At 49.0% G+C, this 20,257-nt stretch overlaps 1 protein-coding gene across 1 annotated transcript in view; it reads right to left on the bottom strand.

Moving 5' to 3' along the window:
* LOC140692914 (uncharacterized) overlaps positions 1 to 20,257 on the bottom strand; it is a 79,120-nt gene that overhangs the window by 5,863 nt on the left and 53,000 nt on the right. Inside the window, exons 8-13 of the mRNA XM_072957123.1 lie at positions 8,877 to 8,997; positions 8,414 to 8,612; positions 6,189 to 6,303; positions 5,919 to 6,010; positions 2,609 to 2,695; positions 2,115 to 2,274 (exon numbers count right to left, since the gene is read on the bottom strand). The gene's annotated coding sequence lies outside the window, so the exon portion shown is untranslated. The remainder of the gene's footprint in view (positions 1 to 2,114; positions 2,275 to 2,608; positions 2,696 to 5,918; positions 6,011 to 6,188; positions 6,304 to 8,413; positions 8,613 to 8,876; positions 8,998 to 20,257) is intronic.

Raw genomic sequence — 20,257 nt, 5'->3', positions numbered from 1 at the left:
AAGAAGAGCAGTGGGTTTGCAGCTCCCTCAGATCTGGTGTTATTTTCAGGACAGGAGGAAGAACTTCTGAGCTCCACACGAGCTGGACCAGAGGCTGGAATCCTCCCTTCCTCTGCCACCGTGCAATCAGTGGCTGTGGTTCTAGCCGAGTTTCTGAAGATGTGGACTTAAACACACATATTCCAGCCCCCACAGGAGCACACAGTCCCATAAATCCCCCTAGTTTCCACTGGTAACTATGGAGCGGATGGGGACACGGGTTTCGGGACCACAGAGGCCTGACTGCACGACTTGCTCCATGGCCTATTTACGTGGTTGCTCTGGGCCTTGTCTGAAGTGGCTTGCTTACCACACCTGGTACGTGGGAAACACAAAATAAGTACTAGAACCTTCACTTTTTCTCCCTCCAGGGCCTTCAAACGTAGAAAGTAATAAGTGAACTCAGACAGCCTAGTCACCACAATGAGGTCCGTCCAGCCTGGCTCTCCTGAGTGATGGGCACTGACTTGCACCTTAACTCGGAACAGTAGGGGAACTGCCTTCCTCTAACTGGGCCTCTCCCCACACCAGGCACGCCCGCAGCTCAGACGGGGCCAGCTCCCCAACTGAGGTGTGTGCTGGTGGCTTCAGTGTGACCTGGCCCTGCCGGGACATGAACCTGCAGTGAGTGAGGTGGAGGGTCGGGTGGAGGGGGGTCCCTTCTGGGGTGGCAGGGGGCCCGGTAGCACCCCTCCCAGCCTGGTGCCTGGGGCTCCCTAACACCTCCTACAGCTCCTGGGTTGGCTCCGGTCCTGGCCACTCCACACACCCTCCCAGTATCTTTTCATTATGTCCCTTTTCTGCTTTTATCAGCGAGAAGTGGCTTCTGTTGCTTGTTCAGTGAAACAGTACATCGGGAAACCAGACTACTTCTAACATCAGTAAAATACCAACCTCGGTCAGCTCGCCGGGCAGACCGTGCACCACAAAGGCCTGAACAGGGCTGTGCGAACGGCTTACGTGAAGGGTCCTCAGCATCTGTCTTCAGAGATACAGAAGCTGATGGTTCAGGTAAAACCTCAGGGTGGGATTGAGGAATCCAAAGCTGGTTGGTTTCAAGGCTAACTGGTCAGACCAGACCCCTGAGCTGTGGTCAGAAGCCTGGCTCAACGTCACGCAGACTCAGCGCCCTAAGTGCCGGGTGGGGCTGGTGCTGTTCCCTTTGCAGGCTTTCGTTGGGGATTCACTGTAGCCCCTTAAATACAGCAGAAATTCCAGCCCCATTAGCCCCCACCCTGAGTGTTCCATGACACAAATCCCGGGAGTGTTTAATTTTCATCTTTGTTTAGGAGGATGAAGGTGGTTCAAGAGAAGACATAAATTCACACTTAGTGACACAAGGTCACAGCCAGTACTTCCTCCACGGAGAGCTATGTGCTCCCACAGTGGTGGCTGGGGGCTGGACAGAGACCCTCTGCTGGTCCCAGAGGGACTCGCTCATCTGGCCACAACTCATGGGTTGGACAGAAGATCCAGAGGGTGACAGAGCATCTTTCCTGGGAATTTGGAACTGACACATAGAAATCAAGTTCACTCATCTGGAGTTTGGCGGAGGGGAGGGGCGGTGGTTGGAAATCAAATGAAACCAGAGCATGAGAGAAACTTAGAAGTGAAAGAGCGAGAGACAGAGAGACTGAGCTTGTGAGAGCAAATAGTCAGAAAGAAGGCAAACAATCAGGGGACAGAAGAATTCCAGCTCCTGACTGTGTAGTCTGTCCCAGCCCATCAATGACCCCGCGAGATGTTTAATAACATTCCAGTTTTGCAGATTAGGAAACAGGCTGAAAGAGGTGGGGGCTGGGTTTGGGTGCACAGTTAATTCAATTGCCACTGGACCCCACACTTCCCATTGCCTGAAGGCACCCTAATCCTCACTGGGACCCCTGTGGTCCCCTGACAGCCCAGCACCCTGATCAAAGGGACCCTGCGGGAGTGGGAACCCCTCTTGAGTGTGGAGAGTTCCCTGCCCCGAGATGCCATGCATCAGCAAGCTCCCGCTCACCCCAGGTTAACATCAGCCCAGCTGTACAGTCTCCCAACCCGCTTCCCTCCCTGCCAGGCACCCCCATCCTTACCACCGAGTGTACTGCAGGAATTCAGGCACAGGGATGCCCAAATCAACACGAGCCCATCGGCTATAGAAAAAGCAGACTCCCAGGCCCACCTGGGTTGCGAGGGGACAGAAGGTGTCCTCAACTTTCATGTGTCTAAGACAATCTTCTTCAGCTGGAGGTTCTAGAGAAAAATAAAAGGTCCAAAACATAGTTCGGTGAGGAATTCCTCCAAGGACCTGACTCCAGTGTCTACAACCATGTGTACCTACCCCCGGAATTGGGGTGAAGGTGGATTATTGATCAGCACAACCCCTGGTGGCCCAGCTCCTTGGCTTGGCTGCCCAGAGGGGGCTGGGGGAATGGGTAAGGCCAGGGCACTCAGGAAAAGCACAGAGGACCTGACCTCTCCCTTCTGCACTCGTAAACCCTTCCCCAAATCTCAAGGCATTGGACAGAGATCCGCCACAATAATGAGATGCTCCCATCTCTTCACTCACTCCTGTCGGTTCACTTACATGCTGAGCATCCACTGGGTCCCAGGACAAGACACATAGGATGGCTGATGGGACAGGCTTGGTCCTTCCCCCTGGAACCTGTTCAATCTGATCAAAGAATGATCACTTATAAAGAGTTTCTCAAAATTATTCAGAGACCAAAGACCAACTGCAGAGTGAACCAAATTTAAAAATATATATGAAGATCCCCCAGTCTCCCCTCCTAAGGTTAACAGCATAAAGCAAAAAGTTCTTGCCTTTAATCAGCAGGGAAGTTGTCACCCCCTCTCAGGTGGAAAGGAGAGTTATTCTTTGAGCACGTCACAGAAGTGCTCCATCGGATTGGACCAGGGCATCTACATTCATTCAGCAAATGTGTATAAGCTCCTACTACATACGGGAATCTCCTAACTAGACCGTTCCCAAGGCTCTCGGGCTTTATCAGTCAACAAAATAGACATGACTCCCCATCACTGGGGGCTCAGAATTTTAGCAGAGGAAACAGGCAGCATGTTGGGGTAGCAAGAGTTTGGATAAATTTTTTAAAAAGAGTGATATGAGCAAACTCGGGTGATGGCGGTGGGGTGGGAGGCAGGCAGGAGAGAATAAGGCAATCCTGGCAGATCTCACGGAGTAATGAACTTGAAGCAGAATAGATCCGGAGGAAGAAGGAAGAGCCGGAGCCAGAGGCCCCCAGAGTGAGGGGGAGAGTGTGGGCAGAGAGGCAGAGCACGCCGGGTCCTGAGGCCTTTGTGACGACTTTGGCTCCTAATGACATGGTGACCCGTTTAGTGAGTTTTGAGGGGAGGGGTGATGTAGTCCAACTTATGCTTTTGTGTTTGTGTTTTTTGGGGGGAAGTAATTTATTTATTTTAATGAATGTGCTGGTGATTGAACCCAGGATCTCAAGCATGCTAAGCATGCGCCCTACCACTGAGCAACACCCACCACCCCCAATGTATGTTTTTACAGGCTCCCTCTGACTCTGTGTGGATGAGAGATTGTAGGAAAGCAAAGATGGAAACAGAAGGCTATTGGTATCCAGGAAAGGCTGAAGGTGGCTCTTAGGAGGGCGGGGAGCAGAGAGCAGGTATTTAATTAAGACAGAATATCCAGAATTTTCTAACAAGCTGGATTTGCTGTCTGTGAGTGTAAAAGAAAGAGAGAGAAAGGACATGGTTCCAACATCTGGGCCTGGACAATGGGAGGGATGTCCTCTCCGGATGGGAAAGGGGATGGGAAAAGGTGGGGCTGAGCAGGTGGAAAGGGGCTGGTATCAGCTCAGTTCTTCAATGTCATGGTTAAGGGGTGTGTTACATATTGCCACAGAAGTGCCTAATAGGTAGAGGAATCTGTTTTCTTTTTCTTTTTAACATTTAAAAAATATAATTAAACATATTAATTGTATTATGTGAATGATTTGGGAATTTTGTTTCATGCCAATTATATGTTATATATAGCCAAATGGAGCATATATCAAAAAGGGGAGAAATGAGGGCTTTCACATAAACTGACTGTCCGTAACGTAGGTAAAACTTCAATAAAACCAGTCTTCAGGGCAAAAACCTCATCTCGGTGTTACATAAAAATAAATGAAAAACGACTATGTTGATGTACCATTATTTCATGTTACATAATAGCCCCAAACTAACAGTGTTTAACTATGAGGCTTGTAGAAATACTATTCGCTTTATTCACATAAATACAGAAGTGCAGAAATGTTCTAAGGTAGAATTAGCATCTTAGTGGAAATAATACATATTTGAGCATTTTACATGATATATATGTACTGATTCAAAATTTGGAAAAGTAATTTCATAGTAGAACATATGTATGAATGTGAAAGCAAGATGAATGAAAGGAAAAGAATGTGATGTGAGTCTCAGGGATAAAGGCTCAGATGGAAAGGGGAAATCAGGGAATTTTGGAGAAATCGAGAAATTGATGGCATGCCAATTTCCAAGGCTGGGTTGCTTCCACCAAAGGAATAGCAGAGAGAGAGAGGAGAGGCCCAGGAACCCACCCTGGGGAACACCCACAGTATATGTTTGGAAAAAACAGGAGACATTGGCAAAGGACCAGCCAGCAGGCCAAAAGCAGAAACAGACAGAGAGATGGGCTGGGGGTTGAGTGAAGCAGGGACACGGGGTAGGAGGGATGGAAGAGCTGGGTCAAATGCTGCCGAGGGGCCAAGCATGATGAGGAGTCAAAATTGACCACTATATTTAGCAACATGGGGTCACTGATGGCCTTGACAGGGCAGTTTCCATAGAGCGAGGGATCAGGCGAAAAGCCAGAATGGGTGTAAAAGGGGATGGCTCAAGAGAAGATGCAGACAGTGAGTTTAAACAACTCCTTAAAGATTTGCTGCAAAGACACAGGGTGGCAATTGGTGGGGGTGAATTAGGGTCAAGGAGTGCTGTTGGTTTAAGAGGATGGACGTTTATATACTGATGGTGCCAACTAGCAGGAGAACAAAATAGATGAGGCAGTGAAAGAGAGGATGGTTTTGGGAGTGACAACCCAGAGAAGATGGGAGGGATGGGGCCTCGGGGACTTTTGGAGGAACTGGCTTTCGATGCCACTTTTAATAAGCGGTGGGGCACCGAGAGTGAGGTCACAGACATCAGAAGGCGAGCGGATGTGCTGGGAGTTGCTTGTGAAATTTCTCTTCTGTTGGCTTGTTTGCTTGTTCAAAGTAGAAAACTAACCTTACCAGCTGAGGAACTAGGAGGAAGAAAGAGTTACTGGAGCCATGAGCAGAAGATAAGAAAGAGCCTTCCAGGGAGAATGGGACAGTAAAAAGGGCAGGGGGAGGCGGGGGAGTGCGCTCCCAGAAAGTTACATTTTCTCTTTGACGTCCCCAAATGTGTGACGTGTTATTACCCTTCCTGCTGTCTACAAAATAAAAATTAATTATGGTTCAGAGGAAATGCTATTTCATTCTAAGAGGCTGCCTGTTTCTCAGGAATGGTCATCTTAAACTGCAAATATTACAAACAATGTTGAAAAGATGAACCTGTGTACCTAAAATCCCCTATTTTCTATTAATCTGTTTACTACTTAGTTCCCCTATCAATAACACATAACAAATACTGCCATGATGGAGGTACACCGATGCTTAAAAGGAAATGAGATCTGTATCCTTTTGCTAAATTCCATGGCTTCCTTAATATGCAGTTCCACTTGGAATTTAGGAATGTCTGGTATAAGAAGTGAGAAACAGTTTGAGAAAATCCCGGCTCAGAATTATACATCACAACCACATCTCACAAGTATATACAGCCGTAAAAAAGTTTAAAAGCAAAACTCCGTAACTACTCTTAAAGACCTTTGCAAACCTGGGCCTGCCAAGATGTTTCCAAACTGGAAAGGAACTCCAATCTCTTGCCTGGTACCGGACCAGAGGCTGGACAGCCTTTTCTGTAAAAGCGAGAGAGTAAATATTTTCAGTTTTGCAGATCATTTTGTTGTAACCATGCAGGTAGGCAATAAGAAAGCTAAGAGCACTGGGAGATAGGAAACAAACGGGCATGCCCACACTCTCCCTTCCACTCAGGGCAGCTTCTCTGTGGTGGGGAGCTTGGCCACAATCACTTGCTTCTTTTTTCCATTGGTTTCTTTGTTTCCACCTTACTGCTCGAGCTCAGAACTTCAGGTGGGCCTGGTCCTTCAGCATCCATGCAGAGAAGGCTGAGCGGGGTTGGGAACCCCACCTGATGGAGAAGAGAGATTACTGGGAGGGACATTGTGGAGGCCACCATGACACGAGACAATCACACCTTCCGGGGTGAAAGGGAACGAAGACAAGGGAAGGACACAGTAGTGGGACCCCTAGGTCGCCTGCCAGGCTTGTTCTCCCTGCACGGCAACCATGGGGGCCTGGGGGGTGTTGGGCTTCAGCTACGGTGATTAGGATGAAGGGACTCAATATAAAGGACCCTCCAACTCCTCACTAGGTTCCAAACGCAGCCCCTCTAAGTCCACCCTCTGAGTTTCTGGAACTCTGCTGGAAGAATACATGAGCAGGCCAGAACCAGAGCCCAAGCCAAACATGACAGGGGCTCGTGGGGCTGTAACCCCATGCTCAGTGGTCGGGGACTCCTTGCAAATCTGCAGAAATCCCTGTTCCACCTCATTCCTGGGAGAAACCCCAGATCTCCTCCTGCTCTGTCTGTTCTTCTCTTGAGGCTATTGTCCTGGAGGGATGTTGAGTCATTGAACCTGGTCCTCGAAACGTACATAAGCAGCCTGTTCAATAAAACAAATTATGCACTTTTTCACATTTGCCAGTTTTTTGATTCCAGAAAGCCTGTGGGACTCATTCTCACAGTCTCCTGTGCCCCCACCACATGGTGGCCCTCTGCTCATGTAGACACGATTTCCCACAACTGCACCCTGCCTCCCAGCTTGTCAGAGGGGAGTGTCCCACAAAGACACAGGTGTTTGTGAGGATCCTGTCCCCCAGCAGAAAACCTGCTCCTGGAGCCACGGTCAGGGATCTGGCCTCCTAAGCCGCTCAGCTCTAATTCAAAGCCTAAAGTGGGGGCCCCGAACATTGCTGAATGACTTTCTGAATCACCTGGACTGGAGGGGACTGATTTTCTTTCCAGGAATGGAGGTAGCGCAGCCTCCATTTTCAGGGCTGACCTTGACGATGGATCTAGTTCCCCCGACTGCAACGCAGGAAGGAGTGGCCCTTCCATCCCACAGGTTGGAGACCCAACCCAAGGGAGTACTGAAGCAGTGCATTGCTGCCAGGTCCAGCATCCCTGCAGAGTGGCCTCTGCCCTTGAATGACCCCCTTCCCAGGGCCTTTCTTGCCCGGACACCACCACACCCCAGGCTGTGCCAGAGCTCTGGGGCTCTGCGTGTCCAGGGCACACAGGTGGCACCTGAGCCAGGTGTCCCCTGGGCCTCAAGGGAGAGAGGTCTGCTTCTGCATCAGGGGAAGGTGACCCCACAAGGCTGGCAGGACACTCTCAATATGGACCTCCAGGAGCCCTGGGAGCAGTTTCCCTGCAGGTGTTAAGAGCCATCATCAGGAGGGCAGGCCCCTCTTTGTGCAGACCATCCAGCAGTGCTGGGCCCACGTGCTGACCTCAGAAATCTACATGCCCCCACGATACCCCAGGCAACCTCACAACTTCGTCACTTGGTGACCTGGGTACCACGAGCTCCTTGGCCATCCCATGAGGGTGGTCCTTGCAGGCATGGTCTCCAGGTTCTCCTGTTGAGAAATCCCCCTGGGTTTCTGTGGTCACAGAGCAGACACCAGAAGATTCTAGTCCTGCAGTGACCCCCACAGCAGTCAGCTCCCCTGTGCATGTCCAGGGACAAATGACAGCAATTTATTGCCAGGAACCGTGATTCCATACTAAGTTCAGGATCCTGGTAACTCACTCTGCACCCCAAAAAGCTTCCATGAGAAATGTGTGTATTGGGATGTCTGTGCCCCTAGAAGAGCTGTTCCTGAGGGTTCCTGGGACCCTCCAGCCCCTCTCAAGGTTCTCAGATCCTGGGTCTAAATTTCTATCTGCCTCTTTTGGTGTACGGCCACCTGTGTCTCGTGGTCACGGGTCACTTTATTGCATGACTTGGCATGTTCTTAGTGCTCGTCCTCCACCCCTGCACTAGACTCCCAAGATGTTCCCACTGACCCTTGGCTCCCTGGGTGGCTCAGGGGGCCCTAAGTCTGCACCCTTCACTCTCCTCCTCTACCCCCACCTCTGGGGCCACCCCTAGGTGGACTTGGAGGTGTTTGTAAATGAGTCTTACACAAGGACATATCTGGACAAAGCAGGACCCCACCCCCGGAAAACTCACCTGCTCCCTTCTCAGAAGAGGACCCCACAGCCCCACATTGCCTCCCAGGGGTCTACTCAGGACACAGTCCCCCAGTTCTGGGCAAGGTGTCTCCCTGGAATCCTTGCTTCCAGGAAGAGTCTCTCTGTCCTTCTTCAGAGTTTAGAGGTGTTCCCATGTCCCTGACCACCAAGATGCCCAGCACAGTCCCTTCAGTGACCTGGAGAGACAAGGAACTTATGTGGCCACAGGTCTCACAGGACACACCTGCTGGGACCCCAGGCTAAAGGGCTGTCCTTTTGCCTTCTCAGGTGTGGCTCCCGTGGTATCTTTTGCAGGGGGCCCAAACGGGGAGTGTGGCCCAAAGCAGTTCATGGGGCTCTCTGGGCAGGGAAGACTTGGGCCAGGTGGCCTTGCCTGGTTTCCCTGCTGGGCCACTCTGAAAACCCCCGCTCCTCTGGCTGTGGCTGGAGGCCCCTCAAACCTCAGGGCGGGGCTCTTTCTCTCAGCCTCCACTGACTCCAAAGCCACGCTGGTGCTGGCGAGGGGAAAGAGCTTTCTTGCCTTCTTTTGGCCAAGTTGCCACAGGTGGATGCTGCGGGGAGCTGGAGAGAGAGGTAGCACTTGCTCAGATGTGAGTGGTTAAGCAATTTGACACCCTGTCAACTAGCCTTAAACATTGGAATGAGGTCTTTCCCGGTAAAGCTGGAAGTTACTTTCAGTAACTTGTCTAAAGATTTCTTTTTTTTTTCCACTTAAAGACTCATAAAACTTCTCCCAGGTCATTCCTGGTATGGACCATTATCCAGGGATCAATCAGGAAATGCAGGAGGAGAGGGGTGGGGGTGGGGGAGAGGGGAGGTTAGATCAGAGCCCACGGAGAGGAGATGCCCCTCCCAGGAGCCTCACACTGGGCAGTGGCTTCTGGCATCCAGCTCTCCTGTTCTCAGGCCCATTCCATCTGCGGGATTTTCCAAAAACCTAATGGTGGAAGGGCCATGGAGGACACCTAGAACTTCCAGAATAGACAGGGGGAGCAGAGTTACCATGCTGGCCCTGGGTTTGGAGACAGACCTGCAGTGGAGACCACAGGCTTCTGAGAAGCCAGTTTCGAAATAAAGGCAGTATGCACTGGAATACCCGGCTCGAGAGAGTGCTTCATCATAGACATGTAATTTACATAGTTCTCACCACTAAATTCTGTGTTCCCAACACGCTACATGAATGACGGCTTCAACACACATTCATTTCTGAGATGTGAAAAAGTGTAGAGCCGCTCTTTCATCCTGCATAATGGGCATGGCTACACTTAAGAACACTTACCAAGATTTCTCAGCAAGAGCCAATTTCGAAATAAAGGCAGTTTGTGCAGGAAAACCCTGTTGGAGTGAGGGCTTCCCCATACACATGTAAGTTATAGAGTTCCCCTCACCATGAAACGCTGTTCCCAACATGCTACATGCATGAAGGCTTCGACACACATTCAGTTCTAAGCTGTTAGCATGTGGAGAGCCGCTCTTTCATTCAGCACAAAAGGCATGGTTACACCCAGGAAGATTTACCCAGATTTCTCAGCTGCTTCCTTCAGCCAGATTCAAAATAAAGGCAGTTTGTGCTGGGAAAGCCTGTTGGAGCGTGTTCAGAGCTGTTTCGGGCTCTGTCCCAGCTGGAGGGTGCAAAGCCCAACCTCCAGAAAGAGGGACCAGGACCCCACCCGCCAGGTGGTGTTGCCTTTGTAGGGGAACAGTGATCTTTGGGTAAGATATATTGCGGCTCTCTCTAAAAACTGCTTTGACTTAAGTTTGCATCCTAGTCACCAGTTCCAGGACAACAGAAAAGGCATACCCTACATCCCTTTGCACTCAACTCTTCCCAAAAGAGCAAATATTTGTCCATGAAAATACCAGCTGCTCTTCTAAGGCCCACTAAATACCCAGCAGTGTGGGCGGTGCACTCTTGATCAGGGACAGGAGGAGAGGGAACAGCGGTCCTCCGGCAGGCTTGGCCTGGTGTGGCAGCTGCGCTGTGGGTGCGTGGTGGGGAGGGAATGCAGGGAATCCTGTTTGAGGGGCCTCTGTGCACGCCTGCATTATAGTCTGAGGCTTCATACAAAGGCTCCAGGCATCCTAACTGGTTAGATACAGCCCCCACCCTTGGGCTGGAACCACCAGGAGATAAGTACCTGTAACAGGGACGGTGCCTGGTGTGGGGAGAGGTCATGGGACACTCCGGGGGCAGGGGCGGTGGTGATGGGGAAGGCAGGGGATGCAGTGAAGGGTGGAGGGAGCAGGGTCCTTTGCTTGGGGGTGCGAGTTCTTTGGGAAACCACAGGGAATGGCACACATCATCCCCACCCTATACCCCAAATTCCTAGCCCCGCCAACACAGGGGCTGCTCTGCACCCTTTCAACGCGGCTCTCCTGTAAGACTGCACCCAACCAGGCATCTGGCACCCTGCCCTACCTCCCCTCTTGGGACAGATCCCGTCTTCTTGGAAACTGCCTAGCAGCGCGTATTCAAGGCCGGCAGCCGGCCTGGCGGATCTGCACTTCAGGTGCCCTACTTGGCCAGACGTGCCTGCCTGGGCTCAGTCCTCTATCTTGCCCACAGGTAGCCTGGGTCCACTTCCGGTGCAAGCGGAGGCCGCGGAGCCCAGGCTGAGCCCCGCACACAGACAGGTGAGGGTGCCCCCGCCCCGCTGCCCCGCCGCCCCGCCCACTGTTGGCAGCATTGCCCCAGCCTCCGGCCGGTGCCACCTGCAGCTGAGGACCTCCGCGCAGCCCCGCCCGCCCCGGCCCCGCCCAGCTGCCCCATAAGCCTCCCCCACCCCCGTCCTGGCCGCGCCCTTGCTCCCATTGGCTCCGAAAGTTCTGCCCTTGCACGTCTAGCCTCTGGAGGACGCAGAAGCAAGCGCTAGGGGAGGGCCCCGCGGCGTTGCCATGGATAAAGACGCCGCGCTCCTCGCGGGCTGGCGTGCGCTTCTGGGGCAGGCAGCGGGCTCCGGAAGTGTGCAGCTGCCCGGGGCCATGGCGGTGTTTGCTGCTGGGGATGGCGGCTTGCTTGGCCGGGCCACTAGTTCTGGCCGCGTCAGTCGGCGGCCGACATCCTTTCTGGGGCGGCGTCTCACAGACGGTAAACGTACGGCAGCGCCGTTGGCGGGGCCAGTGGACATGGACCGGGGTGGGATCCGGGTTGGTGTGGTGGCCGGGGAGGGCTGAGGTCATGATGGCAGCCCTTCTTGGTGAAACAATAAAATGAATAGCCATTTTCACAAGACCTCTGAGTAAATCTACTAGGGAACTTCATCTTGGACTGAGGAAGAGGACTGGGGAGGAGGGGGCATTCAGGGGCACAGAGAACCATGGGCCACCTGTCCCACGATGGACTTTAGACTCACCCTCACCCTTCAGGAACTACTAAATACACACAGACAGAGTGCTATGGACAAGATTTTTTTTTAAACAAATCCCTGAATCCCTAGCAGATCTTGTTTCTACCCATACACAAATGGCTTATGTGCATAATGTTTCACAAAAGCCTTAAAATATTATCACCCCAACTTGACACATCAAGAAACTGAGGTAGAGAAGTTTATCACATTCTACAAGATTAGAGAGAGGCCACGTCAGACACCGTATTTAAATCCAAGCCCCTGCTCCAGTGCTCACACTAGAAAGTGTGACATACTGCCCCTTTCCTGCCCTCTCCCTGCAATCAATCTCTGAAGAGTCTTTTCTGTGTCACCTGGAATCACAATCACATTCATTTTCCACAAAGAGCTATGTCACTCCTTGGAGGACTTTTCAAAATCTAAAGGGTTGGTTTGAGAGGAGAGATTTGCATTTTCTGTTTCTCAAAGGAAACATGGCTTTAAAAGAAACTGAAAAGTAGTTATCTAGTCTAAGCCCTCATTGTGCAGAGAAAAAACCGGAGGCTCAGAAGAGATGAGGAAAGGGCCTTATTAACAAATATTGCCTCAGTGCAGCACCAAGCCAGACCTGGCACTTCTAGGGGAGGATCTGGAAGGCCCAGGAGAATGAGTGTTAGAAAACAGAAAGAGAAGAAGCATACAAGGCCCCGTCTCTTCACCACCATAACATGAATTTCCACCAAATTACCCAGAATGGGTGCAGCCAATATTAAGTTTGTCAAAAGAGGTTATAGAATTCTCAACCATAGTGGAAATTCCAACATTTACTGTGCTTTTTTCCCAGTTCAAGCATCAATTCAGTGGGCACTCTGTACCAGGGACTACACGAGGCCTGGGGTTCTCCCAAATACAGATCTCTATTACCACGTGTGCAAACCACATTAAGGCCACCAGAAGAAAAGCGCCCACAGATAAGATGGAATTACTGAAACTGAAAGCAGCAAAAGAGCATATATTACTAGGAAAAACGGTGCTCCTAGTAATGGACACATGGACATAGAATGCAAACTGTGTTTAGCAGGCAGGAAAGGGGGGATTAACAGATACAAATTAGTAAATATAAAATAAATGACAAGGACCTGCTATTTAACACAGGGAACTATATTCAATTTCTTGTAGTGATTTATACTAAAAACAATCTAAAACATATATATATACATATGCATATGTTTATAACTGAATCTCTGCTGCACACTTGAAAATAACATTGTAAATTGACTACACTTAAATAAAAAATAATTTTAAAAAATAAGTAAAAATAAATGCAACGCCATTAAGAAAAAATAAAAGAACTCTCTAATCCCCTTAACTGTAGGTGGTCGAGAAATCTAGCTGCAAACACCAAGTCCACTGGATCACTCCAGCACTGGCTGTCACTCTTTCTGACCATCAGAGAGTCACTTGCTTCACTGAGGTTACTTTTCTCTTCTGTGAAAGGCTACAGTTGCAACTAACGATGTATAGAATCTCATCATTCACAACCCCAAAAAGTAGTGAGAACTTCACATGGGTCAGGCTCTGGTCAGATGAAAAGATAGGGTCCCAGATATATTCATGGGTAGAAGAAGTTTATGCCATAAAGTTATAAATTCTTCCTGTTTTGATAGACAGATTCATTTCAATTCTGGTTAGAATTCCTACCAGACTTTTCTTGGAATATAACAAGTTAATTTATGGTCAGGAATAGCCAAGAAATTTCTTTAGAACCACCACTTGGGAGGGGTGGATAGGTCATTCATTTCCACTGCTCTTTCTGAAGTGATGAAAACGTTCTGGAATAATAATGGATGCACCACTGTGAATATGCAAAAAGCTGCTGAATTGTACCATTTAAATGGATGGAATTCATGGTTTGTGAACTATATCACAATAAAACTGTCCTATGAAAATTATTTCTTGACAATTATTTTTCAGTTTATACACTAGTCTGTCCCACAATTTAAGAAAAACAAAAAACCTAAACAAGCCAAACTATACCAGGAGCACTTTAGGACTGCAATATGCCTGGGTCTCCAAGGCCTCTGGTGGTGCTGTTCCTGTTAACACACAATAGCTGGGCTGGGCTAGTTAGGGACTGTAACTATCTTTTGAAAATCGAGGATCACTCCTTTCACCCTGGGAGAGGGAAGGAAGGAGGATGTCACAGCCTCATGCCTTCAGCACATTTTTAACAGAACCAAGCCCTGCTTTCACCACTGCAATCCCTCTCACTATAAAAACACGTGACATCAACAAGCACCGCCATCATAACACCTGAAAGTGTTCAAGGTACTTACCTGAGGCAGAAACATGGAGGGGGGAGACAGAACCTCGCTTAGCAGTGACGCTCCCTTTTCCCGACTCCACCAGGAGAAGCTGGGCGTTAGAGCCGGAGGCTTTCAGCCCAGGTAGCAGCGCCCACGCCACAGAGCTGGTCCTCAGGGAGCGGGAAAGGGAGAGCAGGGCAGCCCCGGGGTCGCGGGGCAGGGAAAGCGGGGAGGGGGACGCGGGCTGCAGCCTCGCTCGGAGGACAGCCCCAGCCCCAGTCCCAGGCGCCCGCCCCCGTCCGGGTCCGCAGACCCCGCCCGCCCGGGACACAGCCCGCCCTGGGGCGGGGACGGGCCGCCGGACGAGAAGAGGAAGCCCGGGAGGAGAGGACTAGCGGGAGGGAGAGGGGAAGGGGACGCCAGCCGCGGACTGAGGGGATCCCGGCTGGGTGAAAGATGGCAGGTGCACACCAGGCCCTGGACACTGTGGCCGGGACGCCGGGGCAGGTGGCACTGGCAGAGGGGTCTGGCCTGAGCAATTCATCTGAACACGGGCTGACTAGCGCCCTTGGGGTCTGTGACAGGCGGACCGCCCTCCCGCAGCCGCCTGACCCCTTTCCCAGGAGCCCCCCACCTTGCACTTCCACAGTCAGAGGCCCCGACCCCAGGCAGGAACCAAAGGCCTACCGGGCGACGTAGTTGAGAAGCCTTTGGGCCCGATCCCCGGCTCGGATATGGAGCTCCCAACCAGCGGACCACTTGGCACTGACTGCGCATGCGCAGGAGGGCCAGCGATCCTCTCTGGGTTCTATGAGAGAAAGTGGGACAGCGAGGGAGGGAGAAGATGGGAGCGGGTGGAGAGGACGGGAAAATTGGAGGGATACAGATGGACAGGATGAGCAGAGAGAAGGAAGGGATCTGGAGAAGGGAGGGTCTTAGAGGAGTTGGAGAAAAAAAGCTTTACCTCTGGGGCACCCCTAGGCGGCAGACCTGCCTCTGTACCCTTCTGTTACCCTTCAAGCCCCGCAGCTCAATTTTACCACCGTGATCCAACCCTCCGTCCGATGCTTCTGCAGAAACCCTAGGGAGATCACACCCGTTGCCCCCACGCGGAGCTGGGTTTTCTGTTGCTCTGAGAACCAAGCACCCGCAGGTGTTGTCGCTCAGAACTACCTTGGGAAGAGCACATATTCCCCTTTTACACGCTGGGAAACAGGCAGGCAGGATCTCTGCCTTAGCTCCACTGTCCCAGGTGTTGGGCTGGCGGGGAGCGGGATGGTACAAGATCAGAGCCCCAGACAGAGCAGACAGCCTGAGTGTTGGTGCATAGTCCCCATCCCTCCTGGGTAAACCATACACCACCCTAGTGGAAACATCAAGGGCTCACAGTAGTTCCCTGGGTGTGGGAGAGCTGTCCTCATGTGAAGGAAAAGTCCAGCTGGGCTAACAAGCTAAGTCACAAATCTAAGTGTGATAAGTGTCAGTTTACTGATCTAAATTCTGCTGGGCTATCTCGTAAATCTGAAGTTTAGTGTCAGTTTATTGGCCTAACAACCTAACTCGTAATTCCAAGCTCAACAAGTGTCAGTAATGTGATCTGTTACAAATTGATAAGCTCCAGTGTACTTATTCCTTGCTTTGTGTTCTTTGAGCCTTATTGGCTAATCCCCCCTTACTTGTAACTAAGCCTTTAAAACCTCATGTGCACGTCTTGGAGGTACTCAAAACTTCGGAGCCGAAGCCCGTCTGAGCCCACCGGCATAATAATTCTGAGTACTCCAACACTCCGATTGGTGCTTTTGTCTTGGCTGGCCTGTTTCCATAACACTCAGCTCCAGTGCCCAGCTTTCTAGGTAGATAGGAGTGTTACCAAGTCGAAATTAATTCTCCTCAGTGCAGGACAGGCCAATAAGTTGGGAGACCAGATGTTGGGGCATGGAATAGCAAGTTTCTGTAGACCTAGATGGCAAACTAATGTCCTGGAAAACCATCTCCCCAAGTCACAATTCAGGCTCCTTTCCTATGTGCTTGGTTAGTGCAAACTTCTTAGTGTAGGAATTCCTTCTTGTTAGAATCCTTTCTTCTTGCAGCTATCTGCGTGGGTCAGATCCCTGTAAACCTCCAACAAAAGAAACGTTATTTTCTATTCTGCAATTTGCTATCTTTTAATGAATGAAAAAGTGTTAAATATCCTTAAAGGTCAGAGCCTTCAGAATAGGGTCTCCTGTTTATTTCAGGCTCTAGGCAACATTGTTTTACAAGCAAGATGAAGCCTAGGTGACAGAGCATAGGGTTAAATTCAAAGGAACAAATCTAATATGGAGTCAGATTTGTTCTGTTATATTACCCGGCCAGATGCCACTTGAGGATTTAAACCCCTTTAAGTTAAAAATAACTAAAATTTTAAAGGAATTTACATACATAGGTGGGAATGTGCAAAGCATATCTGGAAAAGCACCCAAAGGATAGTAAACAGAGGCATCTCCAGAGAGGGCTGAAAGAACAGAGGATGAGGGAAAACATCTTTCACTTGTGTATTTTTGTTCTCTGAGTTTTTTTTAAACCATTTCCTTGTATTTCTTTTTCAGATAAAACAAATGTGTAATGGAGCAAAGGAGTAATTAGCTTAGCAAATACAGCAGCCATGGAATCACTAGTCATCACTTTTGATTTAAGCCAGAAAGCATTTTTTGACTCTCTCCAATGTGCTCTGTCCTGTTTTAAGACTTCTATTAATATTATTATTATTATTATTATTATTATTATTATTATTACTATTACTACAACTACTACTAATATTACTATTACTATTATTACTATTATTTTATGAAATAATAACACGGTTTACCTCACCCCTGCCCATGGCTGGTGGAAAACCAACCGAGTTTTTCTTGAGTTGTTTTCCAAGGAGTAGAGATGAGTTTATAAACAGAACACATCTTCAGGGTAATACAGGCAGAGTGCTTTTCCAGCAGGCCAGAGAGCTATGAAGTGTTTTCAACAGAGGCGCCCAGAAGCTGAGAGAGAAAGCCTCCAGGACACTACAAAAAGCTGCCCAAACTGCCATCTCCATGGTACTACTGAAATAGGAAAGAACAAATCTGACTTCATATTTGATTTGTTTCTTTGAATTTAACAAAGCCAAGTTAATATCCTCCGGTCTTTTCATGGGTTATGATGTCACAGAGGAAACGGACAGGTCAACAAGGAATCACTCTGCCGTGATCCCGGAGCCGGGGAAAGGGATGGGCTGCAAGATGTATGAAGCAGCCGCAACTGTGCCCGTGCTTCTAGGCAGGTATCCAAAATCGCCTCGACAAGGTGTCAAACATTTGTGCCCATGCCCTCATCAACAGACATGTATTAAAGACAAATGGAAACATATAAAAGGCCAATACCCTTGCTGGGTACACCGTCCAAAGAACAAAGTCTCAGTTTGACAACTGGCCATCTCGGTTCCATGGGATTCATTCTTGGAGAACCTTAAAAACCACTCTTCTGTCCTCAAGAATTGCTGCATATTTGTCCTATCTTTGGCTCAGGGATGGAGCACGTTCAAGTGAACTTTAATGTCTGCACAGATTTGACTGTCTTTTTCCAGGTTCACTTGTCCATTCCAAAGAGGCTTGAGCTATGTCCATCTTCCGTAAGATCTATTCCCTCCAGTGACAGCTCATTGAGCCTGCAATTAAAAGCCAAGTGAACAAGACTGTCCTCAGCTAAAAAGTTCACCCACCCTTCACTGTTTTCTTAATCTCCTCTCCTGGCTAATTGCAACAGACTAACACCTCCCTCCACCAAGATACCCAACTATGTCATTTTTCTCCCCAAAGGGAAAATAAGGTCCATAAAAGAGGAGACAACTCCATAGTCACCTCTGAATTCTTAGCATATAGTAATGTCAATAAATACAACTCAGATTATTGTTAGTTTCCTTTAAAACCTTTCTGGTTATTTGAATGAGACCTTGGAAGAGAGGTGTTTGCTGTCCAGTATCTTGATCCACAAGACTCTGGAGGCCTTTTTCGGAATAGCTGTTCACTGATTCATTCAAAACACAACTTATCAATTAAGGAGTAGCTGTGGTTTTCTGCCAGGAGTTTGTGGTCACTCTCATGCCAGAACAGCTTTAAACTATATCCTTAATTTGGATTTGTTATTTTTCCCCTCTTCCACCAAAATTGACTTTTCTTACTTTCTTGTCTTGAGGAATTTTTTTTTCCTATTTCACCCTTTAGTAAAGCAAGATTCTCAGGATGGGCTTGGCCCATTATATGATCACCCATCCAACTCCTAGTGTCAGAGGTCTGGGGCTCACCTTCTTCCCTCCTGTCAAGGCAACTGAAAATCAGTTCAGGAGCCAACCAGCACACCACGGCTTCTAACGCTCACGTATCTCTCAGAAACCCTGCTTTCTCGTTTGTCTTGGCTTCTGAGAATTTTCCCTCACTTTCTTGACAATGAGTTGTGCAGCTTGAAAGATGAGGAAGGAAGGTTTTATTTCTCAATCAGCGTTTTAAGGAACTTGTGTAATGAAGGTTTTCAGGAGTTTCTAGAACCCTCCATTGCCGAGACAGAAAACACATTAGACATTTTCTAAATTTAGTTCTCATGTGCATTTTTTCTTTGCTTTTTTTTTTTAACTGCTAACAGACATTTTTTAATTAAAAAAAAAATAAGGCCCCAAAAAGAATAGAACACTGAAGGGGCAAACAAATTAACGGGCAAAGACAGAAAAATGATAACTACTCTACAAAGTTAATATAATACATACACTATGTATCAGATCAGCAATTCTCAGTAACAGCTAATTGAAACATGACCATGAGGTAAAATTTCTCTCCTGTCAGGACATGGCCAACAGAAAATACAATTAAACCAACAAACTAATATCCTAAGTCTGACGAGGTACAGAAGGCTACAAGCTAAATGTCTTATTCTAGAAAAGAGGGAGTCTCACCAGCTCTTTTCTGTGGAGCCTGAGCCCACGGGAGGACGGTGAAGTGAGCTCTGTAAGTACACAATTAGCAAAGTGAGTGATGAATAAATAGACGTGAGCTTTGATGACAGGGATAATACTACTATTCGTTTGTCCTTTAAAGTATGACTTCACGTTCAGTGATCAATACTTCAGCGTCCTTAGGAGTTGAGATTTTAGGAAAATGCACAACCTGGGCCCAGATCTCCTCTTTAAGCTCGTGACACTGCAGTTAGTTGTCTCAAAGGCAGCTCCAACTCCACATGCAAAGAGTTGACTTCACGGTGTTCCTCCCATAGCCGTCCTTACCAGGGTCCCTGGTCGGGGGGTAAGGTCTCCCTGCGTGTCCCAACTCAGGCCCATCACTCACAGATGTGAATGGACCCCTCCTTCAGGGACCAGATATCCTCAGACTCCGAGTCCCACTACCCTCAACTGACCTACCAGATACTCACTGGCACTCACTCAGCACTGAGTCTCTGCTGGAGACCACACTGCACACTGCACAGTGTATCTCACTGGATCTCCACAATAGTCCTGGGAATTGGGTACATCACTGCTTCAATTGATTAGATAAATTGTTTCACTTCCTTGCGTGCGTCATTCAAACTGACACGGCTACTAAGCCACAAGCCTGGGCCTGAAAACCACTTGAAAATTGGACACTGCTACACCTCGCAGCCACCCTACTCTGACTCATCACATCATCTCCTGCCAAGCCTTCTAAATGTTTCCAAACATTCTAGAAGACAAATATGAACTATGAGAGCACCCCACTCTCCTACTTAAAATCTGTCAATGATGGTTCACTCCCCTTAGGAGAAAGCCCAACCAGGCCTGAGCACAGCCTAAGGCCCCAGCATCCGCTTTCCCTGCACGGCCGCGCCGCCTCACCCACCACGCAGCTCTACACGTGCCGTGTCTAAGACAGGGATGCTGACTCCGCACAACCCAGGGCTTGTCTCACTCGAACAATGATCACCTTCTTCAGTGTTCATCTTCTTCATTGCTGACTCTCACAAAAATGTTTTCTCATAATGAATCAATATCTTTTTCCTTACAACTGCTCATCATTAATAATGAGCTCCTCCCAAAAGAGAGAAGACCTAATTCTCAGTCTCCTTATCTGTAAAGTGAGAATAACAAGGAAATATGTGAGGTTTCAAGAGAAATAATATTCATGTGAGGCTGAGGGACAATTCCATCATACA

Source organism: Vicugna pacos, unplaced genomic scaffold, assembly GCF_048564905.1.
Source record: "Vicugna pacos unplaced genomic scaffold, VicPac4 scaffold_19, whole genome shotgun sequence".
NCBI lineage: Eukaryota > Metazoa > Chordata > Mammalia > Artiodactyla > Camelidae > Vicugna > Vicugna pacos.
This window is presented reverse-complemented; position numbering and strand designations above follow the sequence as displayed.